This window comes from Bubalus kerabau, chromosome 5, assembly GCF_029407905.1.
Source record: "Bubalus kerabau isolate K-KA32 ecotype Philippines breed swamp buffalo chromosome 5, PCC_UOA_SB_1v2, whole genome shotgun sequence".
NCBI lineage: Eukaryota > Metazoa > Chordata > Mammalia > Artiodactyla > Bovidae > Bubalus > Bubalus kerabau.
In genome coordinates, this window is record NC_073628.1 from 39,029,830 (window position 1) to 39,052,399 (window position 22,570).

Here is a 22,570-nt window from a genome sequence, read left to right on the forward strand (position 1 = left end):
ATTATTAAATAAATTGAATGAATTATAAAGTCTCCAAAAAAGAAAATGCCAATCACCATGCAGATAGTTCACTGATGAATTCTGCCACACATTTAAGGAAAAGGATGATAGCAATTCCCCACAATATCTTTCAGAAAATAGAAGAGGAGGGAATATTTTCAAACTCATTCTTTGAAGTCAGCATTACTCTAATGTTAAACCAAGGAAAGACATTGAAAAATATCAGAAAACTACAGACTAATATCTCTCATGAACATAGATGTGAAAACCCTCATCCAAATATTAGCAAATCAATTACAATAAAATAAAAAAGGAATTATATGCTTTAATAAGAGGGATTTTTTTCTAAAAGTTTTTAAACCAAAAAAAAAAAAAAAAAAAGGAAACTTCTTTGCTTGATAAAGAGTATCTACAACAACTCTACACCTAAAATTATATTTAGCAGTGAGCAAAAGGATCTTTTCCCACTATGAAGGGCAAAAAGGACACGGTACTCTCTCACCATTCTTATTTGACACTGTATTGGAAGTCCTAACTAGTACAATAAAATAAGAAGACAAAAAGGGAACTAAGTATGTACACAACTGAAAAGGAAGAAATGAAACTGTCTTTGCTCACAGGTGACACCATTACTTATATAAAAAATCCCAAAGAACTGATAAAAAAATTCTTAGAATTAAGCAAGTATAGCAAGTTTGCAGGATGCAAGGGAAATATATGTAAGTTGTTTGCCCATCTGTATAACAGTTATGAACAAAAGGGGTTTTAAATTTTAAAAAGAATACTACTTCAAATAAAACTAATACAATTATGTAAAATTTTAAAATAAAATAAAATTTAAAAAAAGAGAAATACTTAGCTATAAATCTAATAAAATATATATCATCTAAGTGTGAAAACTAAAAAACACTAATGAAAGAAATCAAAGATCTATATAAATGAAGAAAATAGACCATGTTCATGGATTGGAACTCAATATTGTTATATGTCAAATCTTCCCAAAATGATCTGTAGAGGCAATGAAATCTCAATCAGACTCCCAGAAAGCTATTTTTATAGATATCTATGAACAAATTCTAAAGTTACTATATAAAAGCAAGATATATAGAATTGCCAAAACATTGCTAAAGAACAAAAAATTTGGAGGACTCATACTCCCTGATCTTAAGACCATTATAAAATTACAGTCATCAGACAGTGTGATGTTGGCCAAACAACAGACGATGGTGCAGAATAGACATAGATCAGTAGTGCAGAACAAAAACACCAGAAGCAGATGCCCATGGGATTCTCCAGCCAAGAATACTGCAGTGGGTAACCATTCCCTTCTCCAGGGGATCTTCCAGATCCATGGCTGGAACCCATGTCTCCTGCATTGGCAGATGGATTCTTTACCATCCAAGCCACCAGAAAAGCCCTAGAAGTAGACCCCACACAACTATAATTATCTGATTCTTGACATAGGATCAAAGGTAATTCAATATAGGTAGGCTTCAAAAACTTCTTCTGAAGCAATTGGAAGTCCAACAAATAAACAAACAAAATCTCACAACAAAATTATACACACCTTGACATAAACATTTCACTTTTCACATTAACTAACTTAAAATGAATCACAAGTCTGTACATAAAATTCAAAACTGTAAAATTTATAGATGAAAACATAGGAGAAAGTCTAGATAAACAGCTTTGGCAATGAGTCTTCAGATATTAACATTAAAATCACAATCCATTAAAAAATTACTAAGTTGCAATTTGTTAAAATTTAAGAATTCTCTGAAAAATATACACTTAAAATCAAAAGATAAATCATAGATAAGAAGAAAATATTGGCAAAATGCATATCTGATAAAGAACTGGCTTCCAAAATATACAAAGAACTTTTAAAACCCAGCAATAAGTGAGGAAACAACCCATTTAAAATGGACAAGTGACCTGAAAATTACCTCAACGAAGAAAATAAATCTATGAAAAATAAGCACATTAAAAAAATGCTCCACATCAGTTATCATTACTACTACTACTACTAAGTTGCTTCAGTCGTGTCCGACTCTGTGTGACCCCATAGACGGCAGCCCACCAGGCTCTGCCATCCCTGGGATTCTCCAGACAAGAACACTGGAGTGGGTTGCCATTTCCTTCTCCAATGCATGAAAGTGAAAAGTGAAAGTGAATTCGCTCAGTAATGTCCAACTCTTAGCGACCCCATGGACTGCAGCCTACCAGGCTCCTCCATCCACGGGATTTTCCAGGCAAGAGTACTGGAGTGGGGTGCCATTGCCTTCTCCATCAGTTATCATTGGGGAAGTGCAAATTAAAATAACAATTTTATATCACTACACACCTATTAAAATGCCTAAAAATTTTTACAAACTGACAATAGAATTGCTAGTAAGTATGCAGAGAAGTCAGAGCTCTCGGTCATTGTTAGTGAGAATGCAAAATTGTTCAGCCACTTTGGAAGACATTTTTCTAGTTTTTTAACAAAGTTAAACACAGTCTTACCTATGATCAGCCACCATTCTCCTAGGCATCCACCTAACTAACTGAAAAACCATGTTCACACAAAATCCAGCATGTAAATCATTATAGCTGTTTTATCTATAATAGCCAAAAAATGGAAGCAATCAAGAGGTCCTATAATAGGTAAATGGGTAAACAAACTATAGTATATCGATACAATTGAATTTTATTCAGTAACAAAAAGAAATGAACTACCAAGCCACAAGACATGGAGAAAGAATTATATTCTAGCTGATAATGTATTCTCACAGAATATGGATCACTAATTCTAATACCACTATAGATGAATACTGAATTGAATGCAGGTGGTAATATCCAGGCTCCTTAGTGCCATGGAAATTTAGATAAGCAAAAGAAGAGGCTAGAATTATCCATGTGGTAATAAATTAGAACTGGAGACATGGGTATGAACTCATGCTTAGCTTCATGTAGAGACACATGACTCTGTATAAATATTCATAGATACATCTGTATAGTTTTATACACACGAGTCTGTTACTATACATATTTCCTTCCTCTGTCATCTGTGTCTTTAGATACAATGTTAAATATATATATATATGTATGTTTGTTACTATACATATATTTCCTTCCTATGTCAGCTAGGAGAGCTAGAAGCAACAACACTCTAAAAACAAAAACATGTGTAGCAGTCAGCTCTTGGACTGTAATATCATTCTTCAATAAAAGGAACCAGAGGTCTTTGAGGACCTGTTGATTCTAGAATGTGGGCAGAAAATACACAAGATGAACTTGGAGCATCTTGTAGTGTCAATAAATGCTCAAAAATGTGCACACACACACAATCACCTGCACAAGCATGTGGATATGTCAAAGGAACACAAGAATCAAGTATAAGAGCTACTAGGTCTAATTATGGGCTTCCATAGTGGCTCAGATGGTGAAGAATTTGCCTGCAATGCAAGGTACCCGGGTTCGATCCATGTGTCGGGTAGATCTCCTGGAGAAGGAAATGACAAGCCACTCCAGTGTTCTTGCCTGGAGAATCCCATGGACAGAGGAGCCTTGCAGGCTGCAGCTCATAAGGTTGCACAGACAGACACGACTGAAGCAACTTCACACACACACACACACACACACACAGATCTAATTATGAAAAACATCTGGCAAATTTCAATTGATGGATATTCTACAAAATACAAGTACATCTCAAAACTTTCAATGTCATCAAAAGCAAGGGAAATCTGAGAAACTGTCAGTCAAGAGGAGACTGGGAGAGCTGATGACAAATGTATGGTATCCTGGATAGAATCCAGGATCATATAAAGGACATTTGGTAAAAACAGAGACATTACTTTGCCAACAAAGGTCCGTCTAGTCAAGGCTATTGTTTTTCCTGTGGTCATGTATGGATGTGAGAGTTAGACTGTGAAGAAAGCTGAGCACCGAAGAATTGATGCCTTTGAACTGTGGTGTTGGAGAAGACTCTTGAGAGTCTCTTGGACTGCAAGGAGATCCAACCAGTCCATCCTGAAGGAGACCAGCCCAGGGATTTCTTTGGAAGGAATGATGCTAAAGCCGAAACTCCAGTACTTTGGCTACTTCATGCGAAGAGTTGACTCATTGGAAAAGACTCTGATGCTGGGAAGGATTGGGGGCAGGAGGAGAAGGGGACAACAGAGGATGAGATGGCTGGATGGCATCACCGACTCAATGGACGTGAGTTTGAGTGAACTCCGGGAGTTGGTGATGGACAGGGAGGCCTGGCGTGCTGCAATTCATGGGGTCGCAGAGAGTTGGACATGACTGAGTGACTGAACTGAACTGAAGGAAATCTAAATATAGATTAGTTACAGCATATCAATACTGGTTCACCAATTGTAACAAATGTGCCATTCTAATGGAAGGTTTTACTAATAGAGAAAATGGGTTGTGGAGTATTATTGGAATTTTCTGTACAAATTCACAGGTTTTCTATAAATTCAAAACTGTTATAAAATTGAAAGTATTTTAAAAGGTAAATAAACCATTAATACCATGTAATTTCCTAAATTTTTGTCTCCTTATCTTTTTCTGACCTATGATATAAACAAACCTGGGACTTCTATTTGAGAATATTAAGACCTCATACAAGCACTGACAATTCTGATGCTCATAATAGCTCTCTGATATAATTAAAATAGCTATTATTGTTATTCTAATTTTATAGGCTAGGAAAATAAAATCAAGACATACGTGCTTTTCTTACTGGTATTAGCAAGGAGTTATAAAGATAGATTTCTGGCTTTATCCATTCTCCCCTCAATTACACCATTCTGTTAAACACTTACCCTCACACCAAATTACTGATATGTTCCTTTTACTTATCATCACTACCTTACAGAGGCTCTGATTAATAATAGACTCAGTAAAGAATATGAACAGTAATAAATGCTTCACATTTAGATTTAAAGAAATTTATAAGTGGAAGAAAATTCAGGGATAATCTTTCCAGCTCAAGCTCTTTCATTTTGAGATAAGGAAAATGAATGAAACTCAGAAAGGTGAATTAACATGCCCAAGTTCATTGTTCAGCGGGTTGTATCTGTATGCATGCATGCTCAGTCACTCAGTTGTGTCAGACTCTTTGCAACCTCATGGAGTGCGGCCCACCAGGCTCCTCTGTCCATGGAATTTCCCAGGCAAAAATACTGGAGCTGGTTGTCATTTCCGCCTTAAGGGGATCTTCCCAACCCAGGGATCGAACTCGCATATCCTATGTCCCCTTCATTGGCTGGTGGATTCTTTACCACTGAGCCACCTGAGAAGCCCCAGTTAATATCTGCACCAGGGCTGAAATCCAATTCTACCTGATCCTAGATCACTGGTAATTACTTCAACAGTATGCTACTTAATAGACCGTGGTACTAGAATTTTTTTTTTCCATCTATGGCAGAACACTTATGAAGCAAACTGCCAAAATAATTGTAATGTTCCTAAAAGTTCAAGAAAACTTCTAAGCAGATATTCCCTAAAGAGCAAGAAAACAAAAATTAATATAAACCAAGAAAGAACAGCTGTAGACAAATAGTCCAGGGCATTAGGTTGAGCCATATGAAGTTGCTGATTTTAAACCTTTTCATGTGCAAAAATATCAGTTTCAAACAGTTTAACTGAAGAGTTCCTGACAAGTGGATTAACAGAATAATAAAGGCCAAAGGTAAATCTGCCTATCACATCGGTATGCAAGTTAAATGGTACCAAAAATATATTAAAAATAACATTTATTCACCCATTCATTTAGTAAATATTTACTGAACATTTTCTGGGTAAGGCATTGAGCTTCATGTTGATAGGATTTAAAAGGTATACAAGGTAAAACCGAGCTGGAAAAGAAAGTTAATCTAGTCTTAGGACTAAAACATGAAAATCATCAAAATAAAACAATAGCTCCTCTCCATTAATCAAAATGTAAGAGTAACTATATTATCTCCTTATGCAGATATCTCAATTTAATTTTCTAATAATCTTCAGGTTAGACAAATATCATTTAATTTTCCAAGTAAGGAAACTGAAGCTTCACTCAGTCAGTCAGTTCAGTTGCTCAGTTGTGTCCGACTCTTTGCGACCCCATGAATCGCAGCACGCCAGGCCTCCCTGTCCATCACCAACTCCCAGAGTTCACCCTGACTCACGTCCATCGAGTCAGTGATGCCATCCAGCCACCTCATCCTCTGTCGTCCCCTTCTCCTCCTGCCCTCAATCCCTCGCAGCATCAGAGACTTTTCCAATGAGTCAACTCTTCGCATGAGGTGGCCAAAGTACTGGAGTTTCAGCTTTAGCATCATTCCTTCCAAAGAAATCCCAGGGCTGATCTCCTTCAGAATGGACTGGTTGGATCTCCTTGCAGTCCAAGGCACTCTCAAGAGTCTTCTCCAACACCACAGTTCAAAACCATCAATTCTTTGGCGCTCTGCCTTCTTCACAGTCCAACTCTCACATCCATACATGACCACAGGAAAAACCATAGCCTTGACTAAATGAAACTTTGTTGGCAAAGTAATGTCTCTGCTTTTGAATATGCTATCTAGGTTGGTCATAACTTTCCTTCCAAGGAGTAAGCGTCTTTTAATTTCATGGCTGCAGTCACCATCTGAAGTGATTTTGGAGCCCCCAAAAATAAAGTCTGACACTGTTTCCACTGTTTCCCCATCTATTTCCCATGAAGTGATGGGACCGGATGCCATGATCTTCATTTTCTGAATGTTGAGCTTTAAGCCAACTTTTTCACTCTCCTCTTTCACTTTTATCAAGAGGCTTTTCAGTTCCTTCCTCTTCACTTTCTGCCATAAGGGTGGTGTCATCTGCATATCTGAGGTTATTGATATTTCTCCCAACAATCTTGATTCCAGCTTGTGTTTCTTCCAGTCCAGCGTTTCTCATGATGTACTCTGCATATAACATAAATAAGCAGGGTGACAATATACAGCCTTGACGTACTCCTTTTTCTATTTGGAACCAGTCTGTTGTTCCATGTCCAGTTCTAACTGTTGCTTCCTGACCTGCATACAAATTTCTCAAGAGGCAGATCAGGTGGTCTGGTATTCCCATCTCTTTCAGAATTTTCCACAGTTTCTTGTGATCCACACAGTCAAAGGCTTTGGCATAGTCAATAAAGCAGAAATAGATGTTTTTCTGGAAATCTCTTGCTTTTTCCATGATCCAGCAGATGTTGGCAATTTGATCTCTGGTTCCTCAGCCTTTTTTAAAACCAGCTTGAACATCAGGAAGTTCACGGTTCGCATATTGCTGAAGCCTGGCTTGGAGAATTTTGAGCATTACTTTACTAGCATGTGAGATGAGTGCAATTGTGCGGTAGTTTGAGCATTCTTTGGCATTGCCTTTCTTTGGGATTGGAATGAAAACTGACCTTTTCCAGTCCTGTGGCCACTGCTGAGTTTTCCAAATTTGCTGGCATATTGAGTGCAGCACTTTCACAGCATCATCTTTCAGGATTTGGAATAGCTCAACTGGAATTCCATCACCTCCACTAGCTTTGTTCGTAGTGATGCTTTCTAAGGCCCACTTGACTTCACATTCCAGGATGTCTGGCTCTAGGTCAGTGATCACACCATCATGATTATCTGGGTCATGAAGATCTTTTTTTGTATAGTTCTTCTATGTATTCTTGCCACCTCTTCTTAATCTCTTCTGCTTCTGTTAGGTCCATAACATTTCTGTCCTTTATTGTGCCCATCTTTGCATGAAATGTTCCCTTGGTATCTCTAATTTTCCTGAAGAGATCTCTAGTCTTTCCCATTCTGTTGTTTTCCTCTATTTCTTTGCATTGATCGCTGAGGAAGCTTAGGAAAACTAAAAAGACTCAAGTAAATCACAGAGTTCATAAATGCCAGAGCCAGTATCTGAACTCAGGTCTACCTGCCTCCGAAACCTATGTTGTTAATTCTAATAAATCATGTTGATTTTGTCAATAAGACGAAGAAGGTGAGGCTGTTGACAAATGCTTTCACACTACTGAGAAGGATATAAATTAGAAACTGTTGGTAATATTTACTCCATCTGCACGAATGTATATTCTCTGACCCGAGAGTGGTACATTTTTGGTAACCAACTTTACCATAGTTTGTGTAACCTTTTGTAAACCTTTTCAAAGAACCAATCTTTGGCTTTTCTTATCCTCTTTAAATGTCTTTGTCTTTTCATTACATTAACTTCTATTTTTGTTTTTATTACTTTACTTTTAGAGGATTGATCTGTTATGCTTTTATAAATGTCTTCAATTGAATGCTTGATTAAAATTTTCAGTTTTTCTTCCTAGGTTAATATAAACATTTATGGATAAAAATTTTCCTCAAAATAATATTTTGATTGTATCCACAAGTACTCTTGTTCGTGTTCAGTTCTAAGTATCTTCTAATTTTACTTAGGATTTCTTCTTTGACTTTGGATTAATATAGTAATGTGTTTTTGAACCTCTCCCTGCTTGGGGATTTTTACTTAAATTGTTACTGATTTTTAAGTTAATTTCATCTTGGTCAAAGAATACAGTCTAAATGAAAAAGTTGATACTGGAGCAATAAGAAATCCATGTAGGTGACCACATTTGGCTGACTAGTATCATGAGGAAAGAAAGGCCATCTCAAAAAACAAAACAAAACAAAAAAACAAAGAGGAATTAAGAGACAGAGAAACAACCTAAGTGTACACAGATTGATGAATGGATAAAGAAAATGTAGTATATAGATTGATGTAGATATATAAGTGAATATTATTCATCCTTAAGAAATAAGGATATCCTGCCATTTGTGACAAGATGAATGAACGTGGAGGACATTTTGCCAAGTGAAATAAGCCAATTACAAAAACAAATATTATATGATCTAATTTATACATGAAATCTAAAGGATGTCCAACTCATAGAACCAGAGAGTAGAATGGTAGTTGCCACAGGCTGGGGATAGGGAAAATAGGGAAGGGAACTTATACTCAAAGAGTATAAGTTCTCAGTTATAAGATGAATAAGTTCTGGAGAGCTAATGTAGAGATTGGTGATTACTATTAAAAATATTGTACACTTGAAATTTGCTAAGACAGTAGATCTTAAGTGTTCTCATCATACACACACACACACACACAAAGTTACTATGTGAGGTGATGGATGTATTAATTAACTTGATTGTGGTAATCATTGTCACACACTGCATTACAGTGTATATGCACATTAAATCATCATACTGTGCACCTTTAAAAATTACACTGTATAGCAGAAACTGGCACAGTAGTATAAAGCAACTATATTCTAATAAAAAATATTACATTTTACAACCTAAATATATAGAATTTTTGTCAATCATACCTCAATAAACCTGAAGCAAAACAAATATATAAACAAACAAAAAAGAATCATTTCCTGGAAAACTGTTGCAGAACTGTCTGAATTGTCTGCCCCAGTAGACTAATGGGAAGCATTTATCTATTGCCTGTACCCGCCATGGTCAAGGGTAGCCCCAATGGCAGTAGCTCCCCACACTTCCAATTTGCATGTGCAAATTGGATGCAAAAGAGACTCTAACCTGTCAGAGAAGCAAGTGAAAGGCACAGGTTCAGGCCTGAGCCAAGGTACTGACCCATTTCACCTGCAAAAGTCTGGTCAATAAAACCTCGATACCAGGGTAAGAGGTGTGGCTGAGAGGATGCTGAAATGCCACAACACAGATGCCTAACATACTCCAAATATTAACTAAATTTCACTTTACTTTCCTTGGTCTTCTTTGTGCTTATGATTTCCATGCTTCCTTAGGAGGAAAAAGATTGGTTAGGCCAAAGGGTTCAAGGATTCCTAGCTCCTCCGGCTAGTTACCTCTTAGAAATCCAGATGAAACTACATCATCTCTCTACTTTAAACCATTTAGTGGCTTTCCATGAATCTTAGAATAAAGACCAGGATCATTTAGAGCCTTCCTATCTTGGCCAAGCCTCATTTTGTGCCAGTCTTCCCGTCTCTCTGTGTTAGTAACACTGGTCTTCCTTCTCATCCTCAAGAGCCATACTTCTTTCTCCTCAAGGCCTTGATACACAGTTTTGTCTTCCTCTTCTCCAGGTTAACCTCATTCATCTTTCAAATCTTATCTCAAACATCCAAGAATTTATTTCCGTTTTTACAGATGCTCCTAGGCCCTCCTATTGTTACATGCTTCAACACAATTTAATACAGTGTTTAGGTCATGCTTATATGTGACCCATGGCTATCTCATTCACTAAACTGTACACACCCTGAGGAAAGGAAGGGGGTTTATAATTCATCATAATATTCCAAGTGCCTTAAACTAACTTGTATGCACATCAAAGAAATAGAAATATTAATAAAATCAAAAATTTTTAAGAAAATCAAAGTCCTTCCCACCCTTACTGGATATAATCTAAAGCTCTTGACCCTTATCATTCAGTAATCCTTTCTAGGAAATTTCATGTATTTAGACTGCTTTCATTTTGGATTCCTACAACACACTTTGTTAATTATTTTCTATCTTTAAATCTTTCTGTGTTTCCTCCATAGTTGGAATGCCCTTCCAAGGTCTACCCATCATGATTCTTGCACATTTTGTGACCAGGTCCACGTTGCTCCCAACAGGCTCACATTCGAAATCTTCCCAAAGAACTGCTGAAATCACTTGTCTCTCTTCTGTTTTTTGATGCAACTCTGGATCATCAGTTCTTGTGTCTAATAATAACATTTTAGTTTAGGATCTACACCAGAGGTCTACAGTCCTCAGTCTGCAGACTGGAGAAAGTCCGTTTTATCTTTTCTTGAACCCAGAAAAACCACTCTGTTGACAAATGCCAATAATGAATAAAAATTGGCAGAAATACCCAATATAGAAAAATGAAGGTTAAATCAAACATGATTTACTTATTTAAATTGTATAAAATAAAATCAGCATAGCAGAAAATTAGCCAGAGTCTCCAACACACAAAAACATATACAGATCCCAAAGCCTCTCAGTTGCAGACAACATCTGTATGAGCAAGAATCACATCAGAACCCTTGAAAGCATAGCAGTCACCTTTACACATAAACTAATCTGCATAGGGACCCAAGGCAACCTCATCTTGGTCTGCAGCACCCATCAGTCACAAAGCTTTGCAATTCACAACGTAAACTTGGCTTATACAATGAAGAGCCAAGCTCTCAAATATCAAGCTAAATCAAGACTGATCTGATAACATTCCAGAAGTCAGTGCTGCAGAACAAGAAAAGGAATCAGCTTGGCAGACATCTTTGGGGAATGAAAACAATCTCTACTCATTCTGTATGTATATATATATATGTATATATAAAACTTTGGGGGGGTTATTATTGTCCTTTTAATTTCTAACACCTAGAAGTAAGAGACAACACACAAAAATTTAGATTTTCTGTTTCTCTTAACAATTCTGAAGGCAGCAGTGAAGGACAAGCTTCCCTGAAGGATACAAAGTAGCAATAGTCCTTTTTAAAAGAAAAAAAAATGCATTCTCTGATGCATTTCAGAGAAATGAAATTTCATTTTCCACCATCTGCTGTGACTTGTCCATGAACAGCTGCATACATTTCTATTACCTATAGGCAATACAAATGCTTTAAAAAAAAAAATCTGATCTAGACTGTAAGCTCTCTGTAAGCTTGCTCTACTGGGTTCAACTTTTTCCATGTCATTTAACACATCAGTTCAGTTCAGTAGAGTTGCTCAGTTGTGTCCGACTCTTTGCGACCCCATGAATCGCAGCACGCCAGGCCTCCCTGTCCATCACCATCCCCTGAAGTTAACTCAGACTCACATCCATTGAGTCAGTGATGCCATCCAGCCATCTCATCCTCTGTCGTCCCCTTCTCCTCCTGCCCCCAATCCCTCCCAGCATCAGAGTCTTTTCCAATGAGTCAACTCTTTGCATGAGGTGGCCAAAGTACTGGAGTTTCAGCTTTAGCATCATTCCTTCCAAGGAACACCCAGGACTGATCTCCTTCAGAATGGACTGGTTGCGTCTCCTTGCAGTCCAAGGGACTCTTAAGAGTCTTCTCCAACACCATAGTTCAAAAGCATCAATTCTTCGGCGCTCAGCCTTCTTCACAGTCCAACTCTCACATCCATACATGACCACTGGAAAAACCATAGCCTTGACTAGACGGACCTTTGTCGGCAAAGTAATGTCTCTGCTTTTGAATATGCTATCTAGGTTGGTCACAACTTTCCTTCCAAGGAGTAAGCATCTTTTAATTTCATGGCTGCAGTCACCATCTGCAGTGATTTTGGAGCCCCAAAAAATAAAGTCTGACACTGTTTCCACTGTTTCCCTATCTTTTTCCCATGAAGTGATGGGACCAGATGCCATGATCTTAGTTTTCTGAATGTTACCGAAAAAGTAGACATAGAGTTCAAATCCCAGTTCTTCCCCTTGGCAGTTTTAAGGTCAGGGGACAATTTCTTTATTTGTCAGGTAGAAACATCTGTAACACCCATTTGATAGGGATACAGCGAATTAGATAACATTATGCAAAGAATCAGAAATAGAGATTCTCATTTATCATTTTTATTTTTACTTGACTGATCATGGAAAACATGCAAAGAAAAGTGAAGATTAGATCATCAGGCCAGCAAGAAACACATTAAACAGATGGCAAGGCAACAAGGAGATGAGGTGCAAGAGAGCAATTTGAAAAAGTGAGGAATGGTGAGGTTTAATCAATATGGAAATGCAAGCACAAAAGGGCCTGGACAATGCTGAATACATTTTCTTCTCCAATAATGAGGACATAGCCACCCCAGCAGGCTGTGCAGATTTCCCAGTTTATTATACCAGGGTTGATCTTGCCCTGTGTTATCCTGTAATTTACGCGACAAATGAAAGTGGAGTCTGAGATAGGGACACAGAGACTGCCAAGGCTGATGCACTTTCATAGGGAGGCTGACCCACCTGCAACATAAACTATTAATAATAGACTCACACCTTTCATATCTGTTCCCATGAGGACAATTAGTGCAAAGACAATAATTATATTTCTTTAGTTATTATCACTGTATGCACTGCTTATTCTAAATTATACTGAGCACTTGCTATGAGTTAGCCTTTATGCTAAATGCTTTACACATTTTGCTACAAATAATTCTCAATATGACTCTATAGAATAAGTTGAAATGTATACTATTGTTAGACTCCATTCATAAATAAGGAATCTCAGTTTCGTGGAAATTAATGAAAATTCTCCTATGGTTGGTAAGTGTTAGAGTCATGACTTGAACATGAACATGTCTGATTTTAGATCCCTTGCTCTTATCAAAAAAAAAAAAAAGGGAAAGAAAGAAAAAAGAAAATAAACCCTTTACTCCCTGGGAGAAAGATCCAGGGCACCCAAAGGCTAATTCTAGCTATTTATGAGTCATTTAACTTAAATATACTGATTTTCAAGACTAGATATTTATCACGTATACATAATTTTTTCAACTTTTTAATAAATGTATTTAATTGCAGGATAATTACAATATTGTGATGGTTTTTGCCATACATCAAGAATCAGCCATAGGTAAAACGTGTCTCCCTCCAACCTGAACTCCCCCACTTCCCTCCCCACTCTATCCCTCTAGGTTGTCCCAGAGTACTGGCTTTGGGTACTCTGCTTTATGCATCAAACTCCACAAAACCTTGTAATCATTGATAGCACTGATGTCTTGCCATCATTACTGCTCACTTATTAAATTTAGTCACTAAATTGGTTTGTGATTTTCTAACAGAGAAAAAGAATGACTATAAATAAATGGCCATATGACTACACTGTCTTCCATCAGTGTTAATGGATATATTGTTTTTGGTATCGTTTCTGTACCCTTTCCCCTAAAAAAGCTGGTAAAAAAATCAGTTAACCTAAGGCCATCTGAAATAAAACCAGTCCTTTTGTCCATCTCTGCAACACTCCCACCAATATTCCTCCAACCATAACATTAACACTAACAGAGACTATACTACCTTCTAAGGCTAGATAGCCCTGGGAAGCTCCGACTTCTACAAAATATTTTATAAATTTGACATGGAATTTTTTTCCCCATATACTGATCCTTATTCTCTTTTCTAGGGTCTCATAGTTCAAATTTCACTGTACTGAGATAGAAGGAAGAGAAAATAAGTAAGCAGAATAAACAAAAAGGAAAAAGAAACATGTGGGTGCAGAAACTAGAACAATCCCTCCAAAATTACTATCTTCGGCTAATTAACCATAAGTATTGCGTTAATGTATCAGTAGCCTTCTGCAGATATTCTGTAGGAACAAGCAAATAGTTATTTGGATAACCACTTTGAATTGTTCGATTTTGAAGACTTGTTTAGCCTATCAAAACCATGTTTACAATTCAACAGCATTCCTTTTTTTTTTTCTTTTTTTTTTTTTTTTTTTTTTTTTTTTTTTGCAATTTGTCCCAAGTACTGGTACCAATGCCTTCAATATACCATTATTTCTTTTCTGAGTCAATCTTGTAGTAAGCTCAGCAGTAGACATTAATTCAGTTATTAGCAAATATTTTTCGAGCACTGATAAGTGCCATGTTCTATGATAAGGGTCAACAATGAAGCAGTTAAAAAAATAAAATTATTGCCGATATTGGAGTATACATTCTAGAGGGTCAGACTAAAATTAATAATACATATTTATTTTGATAGGTGCAACAAAGAAAAATAAAATATGATAAGAGATTGAGAATGAATGGAATGGAAATGCCACGTTATTGTGGTTTAATCAGGAACTTCCCTTGATGAGATGATATTTGGGCAAAGACTTGCAGAAAGTAAGAGAGGAAAGTTCTGTGTATCTCCAGGCAGATGTATGAAAGATAAAGTGAGTACTCGAGTAAGAGGAAGAAGGAGTCAGCCACAAAGAGAGTGGTGAAAGATAACTCAGTCAGGATGGGAAGAAGTGGGGACAAATCACGTTGTTGTTCAGTCGCTCAGTCATGTCTGACTGACTGCAACCCCATGAACCGCACCACACCAGGCCGCCCAGTTCTTCATCATCTCCCGGAGTTTGCTCAAACTCACGTCCATTGAGTCAGTGATGCCATCCAACCATCTCATCCTCTGTCATCCCCTTTTCCTCCTGCCTTCAATCTTTCCCAGCATCAGGGTCTTTTCCAATGAGTCAGTTCTTCCCCCCAGTGGCCAAAGTATTGGAGCTTCAGCTTCAGCATCAGTCCCTCCAATGAATATTCAGGGTTGACTTCCTTTAGTATGGACTGTTTGATCTCCTTGCTAATTCAGGGTAAGAATTTTTTATTTTATTCTGGGAAGCCATGAGAAGTTTTTGATGAGCCACTCTGGCTGCTGGAAAGAAATAACTTAGAAGGGAAAGAAAGCAGGGTTTTAGTTGAGATGATATTCAAGTCATCCAAAAAAAAAGTTGTGGTGACATTGGAATGAGAGGAACATAGGAGGTGGTAGAAAATGATCAGATTGGGGTTATATGTTTTCAATTAAAATCAAGAGAATTTGCTGATGGATTAGATATCATATTAGTTTTCCAAGGCTTCCACAACAAAATACCACACATCAGGTGGTTTAAATAACAGACATTTATTTCTCATAGTTCTGGAGGCTGAAAGTCCAAGATTAGGGTATCAGCAGGATTCATTTCTTCTGAGATCTCTCTTCCTGGCTTGTAGATGATGATCATCTCTGTGTCTTCATACAGCCTTTCCTCTGTGAGTGACTGTGTCCTAATCTCCCATTCTTGTAGGGATCCCAATCATGTTGAGTTAGAACCCATCCACATGGCCTCTTTTTACCTTAATTACCTTTTAAAGAAGACTCTATCCCCAAATATAGTCACATTTCAAGGTACCAATGGATTAGGGCTTCAAAAGATGAATTTTGCAAGAACATGATTCAGCCTGTAACAGATATAGAACATCAGAGAAAAAGAGGACACCAGAATGACCTTACATTTTTTTTCCACTCAGAGAACTAAGATTAAAGTTACAATTTACTGATAAAAGGACACAAGCTGAAAAGCAGGGTTGAAGGTAAACTCCGTCCAGTTGGCATGTTGAATAAGCAGTTGGATATGAAAGGGGAATCTAAGGAAAGGTCAAGGATAAAGATATGCTGGGATGCCCGTCAGTGAATACACAGTATTTAAAAGCATGGGATGGTGGAAGCTGCCTAGAGAATACATTTGGTTAGAGAATAAAATAAACATGCAGATGGAGACCTATGCCATTGCAATATAAAAAAGTCCAATAAAAACCGTTCTAAAACAATATAGGAGACAGAGGAGGAACGACTACTGAGACAGAAGGAGGACCCTGAAAGTGTGCCCAAGAAGAACAGTGAACAAAATGTTTCAAGGGGGAGGGAAGGATCAAATGCATCTAGGTATAAAAATAAGACAGTAACACAAGGTCTGAGAGTAAATCACTGACTTCTTCCACCCAAAAGGTTATGAATGAGTTTGGCAAAAGCAATACTGGCGACATGATAGAGATGAAATCTTAATTCCCCACATATAATAGGTGGTTTCTGCAGTTACTTCTTCTACTTGACTCGTGGTGTCCAGAGCATGCAGGGTGGACAAGAATCACCTGCATGTCAACCTGGACCGAGTTATCTCCGGACTTCACTGTGACTTGGTCCTTCATTCGACCAAGGACCTGGTAGCTCACCTACCTCTTGCCACTTTATTCTTGCCATGAAATGAAGTCAACTGCTGCTTGGTGCCAGGTGGTGACAGCGGTAAAGAACTTGTCTGTTGATGCAAGAGATGTAAGAGACACGGGTTCAGTCCCTGGGTCGGGAAGATCCCCTAGAGGAGGGCATAGCAATTCACTTCAGTATTCTTACTTGGAGAATTCCGTAGACAGAGGAGCCTGGACAGCTACAATCCATGGGGTCGCACAGACTTGGACATGACTGAGTAACTTAGAATGGAGGACGCTGCTTGGGGTTCTGCTCCAAATTACATGAACCACAATTAATCCACCCACTTCAAGCAAGTATCCCAGCTGTTTACCTAGAAACACCTGTTCCCACTGTAAACTCTCTCTACCAGCCAGTGTGTATCAGTGAGCTGATACTTCTGGAGAATTAGCTCAAAGTCATGCATCCAGAAAACAACTCTAGATACAACACATCTAGGAGGCTGAGACATTTCAAACTGCCAAGTCTCCTAAAAGAGATCTTATTTTCAAAACTGTCCATTTTATAAACTAAGTCTCTTTTAAAAATTAAATCATTATTTGCTGCACTGTGTGGTATATGAAAATAGTTAGATGGATTTGGTGGGGTGGCGACATGCACATACTACCCAGTGGCTCAGTGGTAAAGAAGCCGCCTGCAGTGCAGGAGCCACAGGAGACTTGGGTTCAATCCCTGGGTCAGGAAGATCCCCTGGAGTAGGAAATGGCAACCCACTCCAGTATTCTTGCCTGAAGAATCCCATGGACAGAGGAGCCTGATGGGCTACAGTCCATGGGGTTGCAAAGAGTCGCACACAACTGAAGCAACATAGCGCGTGCGCGCATACACACACTTATGAAAATAGAGCCACCAGCCTGTGAATAACCCACTGGTGATGGCATGGTGGTTAACAATTACATGGGTATGGTGATGTGGGGACATGTACACACTGCTGTATTTAAAATCGATAACCAAGGAGGACCTACTGGGAACTCAACTCAATATTCTACAATAACTTAAACAGGAAAAAGAATCTGAAAAGGAATGGATACTTACATGGGTAGAACTGAATCAGTTTGTTGTATACCTGTAACTAATATGTTGTTGTTAATCAAATATACTCCAATATAAAATAAAAATTTTTTTAATTTTTTAAAAATCATAGCAATGATTTCACACTGGTAACACACTGGTGGCTGGCAATTGTTAGTCATTTTATGTTTTGTCCAGTAAACTCTATTTTAGAAAATAAATTGCAATGATTTGTTAGATACAATATAATTATATATTAACGATACAAATTTTGAACAGGTTAGGCCTATGGAATGCAATCAGAGGGAAAAAGGTGTTATCCTTTTCTTCCCCTTTTCCTGTTCATACATACAAGCCTATGTCATATCTGCTCCATGGATGCTGTTTCTAAATCATAAAGCAGTCACCACTTAGCAGTTCCTCATCTAAAGGTGTAAGAATAAAATAAATAAAATCTAGGCTTCATTTGGAGTTAAAATGTCTGCCCTTTCCCAGCCTAGACCTGCTTTAAATGTTTGTGTTTGGTTTATTTTCTACTTCTCTGCTTCTATGCGTCTTCTCCTATTTACCAGGTTGCTTCTGAAGACAGGGGATGTGCAAGAGGTTTGGAGGCAGGTCTGGAGTCAAAACATTTGACTGGCATGCCATATGCTCATATCAGGGCTCTCTGGACTTGAGAGATTTTCAAGTTGATATTTCAAGGGATGCTTTCATGGATTCTGTGGAGAAGCCCCCTCAGTCAAGTGTTTTCTACTTGAAAATTCTAGGGAATTTTCCTACATTCCCTAATATGGATAATATACCTCCTTTCAACCTCTGGTTGTATGTAGAAATTTTCCCATATAATCTCTTTTATTGATCCTTGGTGTTTTAGCATCTCTCCAGGCACCCTGTCTAGACTATATCCCTTTAATATGGTCTCAGGTGCTCCCTCTGCCTTTCCCTCTCCTCCTTTCTCCCTTCTTTTCTCTCTTCCATCCTTTCTGTCTCTCTCTCTTTCTCTCCACCCTTCCCTCCATCTCTCCTCTCCCCACACATACACACATACTTTTGATCCTCAGAAACCTCATCATTGCTAAGAGCACAGCACAAGTACTTCTAAAATGGAGCTACCACCCTCCACTTTGTCAGACAGGCCACTTCCTGCACTTTTAGACCTCCTGGTATAAGTCCAGTACCAGCCTCTACATCTTGACAGACTCCAGGCGCAATCAAGTTCTCCAAGTGGCCTCCTGGAAGCCCTTGAAGTTTCACTTGGCATAAAGAGAAGGGAGAATTTTCAACTCCACTGCCCCATGCGTCCACAGGACTACCAAACACCACTCTTGAACAAGCTGCAGCTCGAATTCCCAACCACTCTCTTCGTCTCCCCAACATCTTTCAGATAATTGAGGTCACAAGTGAAAAAAAATTGGAAAAAACAGTTCTTGATCACCTACTTTGTAAGTTCCATTCAGGTAGATTTCCACCTCAGTTTGAAATGTGGGATTATTTGCCATCTATTTCATTTATTTTCTGGAGGTTTTAGCTAATAATGACCAATGAACTTTAATATCTTGCTACATTAGCATTTGAATATATTGTGTAATCAAAGCATTCTATTGGGGAATTGATATTAATAATATTAGGGGCTTCCCTGGTGGCTCAGATGGTAAAGAGTCTGCCTGAAACGCTGGAAGCCTGGGTTCAGTCCCTGGGTCAGGAAGATCCCCTGGAGAAGGAAATGGCAACCCACTATGGTATTTTTACCTGGAAAATTCCATGGATGGAAGAGCCTGGTGGGCTACAGTCCATGAGGTCGCAATAAAACTCTATTAAAAATGCTCAGCGCAAATGGATCAGGTCACTGACAGTTTATGTAAAGAAACTTCTCCTGGACTTTAAAATGTGGCCTACTTATACAATGAAATACTAGACAGCAGATAGAAAATGAACAAACTGGTGATTCACACAACATGGATGAGTCTCAAAAGCACTGCACTGAGCAAAGAAAGTCAGACACAAAACAGTACATACTGATGAGTCTATTTACATGAAACTCTAGAAACCAGTCTAAACCTTTAGATATGGAAAGCACATCATCGGTGGTTTAGATGGTGTGAGGAAGACTCAGGGCACAAGAATTTGGGGGGAGATAGAAATGCTTGTGGTGAATACATGCATATAGGAGTATACAGATTTGTCAAAACTCATCAAAAGGTACACTTTAAATAACAAGCTAAATTTTTTTAAAATATATACATATACAGGTGTGTATATATTTAAAAACATTTGTCATTTAAAGTGAACCTAATTTACAGATATACATGGGCTTCCCTAGTGACTCAGATGATAAAGAATCTACCTGCAGTGAGGGTGACCTGGGTTAGATCCTTGGGTTGGGAAGAACCCTTGGAGGAAGGCATGGCAACCCACTCTGGTCTCCTTGCCTGGAGAATCCCCATGGACAGAGGAGCCTGGCGGGCTACAGTCCATGGGGGTCTCAGAGTCAGACACGATTGAGAGACTAATAACACATATATACATATATATGTGTACATATAACTAATAACACATATATACATACATATATATAGGCGTGTGTATATATACATATATGTGCATTTGTATATGTGTATACACACACACACACATATATATTCCTAAATTACATGAGCTAAACACCTGGACTGCATCATATTTGCCCTTGCAGAATTGCTTTCACTGAATTGACCTATATTTTATGCTTTGTCATAAAGCCCTCAAAGAGATAAAAATATAGTTTAAAAAAAAGGCAGCCTCAATATAGGCTGTATTTTCTGGAGAGATGCTTTTTAGTGTGTTGTTCACCATGTTATATACATTATCTTTTCTATAAGGAAAAACAAGAGAAATTTCCATAGCATGTGAGCTACCTGCAAACCATGTTTCTACCCTGTGGACACTAAATTGCATAAAGAATCATTTTTTCCTCTCTCAAGTTACTTCTACCAAATTGAGAGCTTTGAAACTTCTGGGTTTCATGGCACCCATTCTGTATAGTAATGCAATGTTTTAGTTCTCTAATTTTTTTTTCTCATTAAGATTCAAGGCTCCTGAATTGGCATTGATTTATTATTGCAGAAAGGAATAAAGAAAGTAAGTAAAAAGCAAATTCTTGAAAACATCTGTCAACCAAAGAGAAAGACTATAATAGACTAAAAAGCAACCAGACTAATAATTAAATTCCAAATGCTAAAGACCTACCCAATCCCTCTTGTACACATGTAATTCACCATAGAATCCAGGTATATTTAAGGTAGAATCTGTTTTATGCCATGATCATTGCTGAGAAATCTGAGCTGTGGATCAAGAGGAGAAAATCTAAGGAAATAATGCTACTGGGAAGACTCTGAATCTCATCTTACAAATCAAAGCAAAGAATTTTAAGAAAGTAAGTTCATGTGGTCCCCTCTGGGTCGTCCCAGTGCACCAGCCCCAAGCATCCAGTATCGTGCATCGAACCTGGACTGGCAACTCATTTCATACATGATATTACACATGTGTTTGAGGTTTAAAAATAAAATAAAAATTTAAAAAAAAAAACAGAAAGTAAGTTCAATTCTATTAACTGGGAAAAAGGATAATTAAAAAGTACTCATTTCACTGTGCTGTTTTAAGTATTAATTAAAATAATGTATGTAAGAGAGCCAGCTAGTGTAGGAGTTTTTCTTAAGTTAATAAAAGTTAAATTATACAAACAGAATCTAAGAAAAATAGTCGGTGGCCTATCAGTGAGGAAGAGAAAGTAGAGTGTGTGTGCCACACACAGCTGCTTCTCAGACAATAGGGCTTGAGATGAAAAACAACATCCAACTAATTCAGTATTTTCTCCTCCTGGCAATTTCTGATTGTTATTGTTCTGTGTTCATTCCTTTTGCAGCTGTTCTCAAGTTCGCTAGTCATCTCCTTGTGTTTTATCCTGTCAACATGTTTCTCACATCTTCTTCCATTTACCCTTCTCAAGCATTCCCAGTAGAATCCCATATACACAAGAAACATTCTCTTCACATTTTCCTTTTATTTCTAGTTGGCTCCCAGCATGTCTTCACAGAAAGGCGGCCAGCATTGCCAAGACTCTCCAGCTTGTGGGAGCAAACCTGTGAAGCATGCTCCAATTTTTCTCTCTTTGGGCCACAGGAGGTAATCTGTTCATCTACTGGCTCATTTGACAAGAAATAATTCAACACCTTCTACGCACTAACTGCTGTGTAACCAATGGCTGCAAAGTGAGTTCACAAACACTGCCTGGACTACCCTCAGCATCATCTTGATGCCTTATTCATGTCTCCCTCTCACAAAGGGAAAACTAACTGAGACTAAACATGGGGAGGTGACCTTCCCAACCTACAGATAAGGCACATATGAGCCACTCTCTGCAGTAGGGCAGTTTCAAAGAAACGTTCCCCACCACCCCCCACCCCATGACAATATAGCTAATTCCTGAATTTACTGAAAGAAACTTTATAAAAAATTGCAAATGCATAAGGAAGAGGGACGAAGAAAGGAAAAAAATGAAAGAAAGAAAGGGAGAACAGCAGCAGCAACAGGGAGCTAAAACAAGATTTGAGGAAGACTGGCTGAAAGAGAACACGGAAACCAGGTTATCTCAGGATAAATGCTTATTATCAGTGTTGTGCTCTTTTGAGCCCACATGACCAGGTGGTGCTAGTGGTAAAGAACCTGCCTGCCAGTGCAGGAGACGCAAGAGATGCCGATTCGAACCCTGGGCTGGGAAGATCCTGACAGACAGAAGGGCATGGCAACCCACTCCAGTATTCTTGCTTGGAGAATCCCATGGATAGAGGAGCCTGGTGGGCTACAGTCCATAGGATCGCAAAGA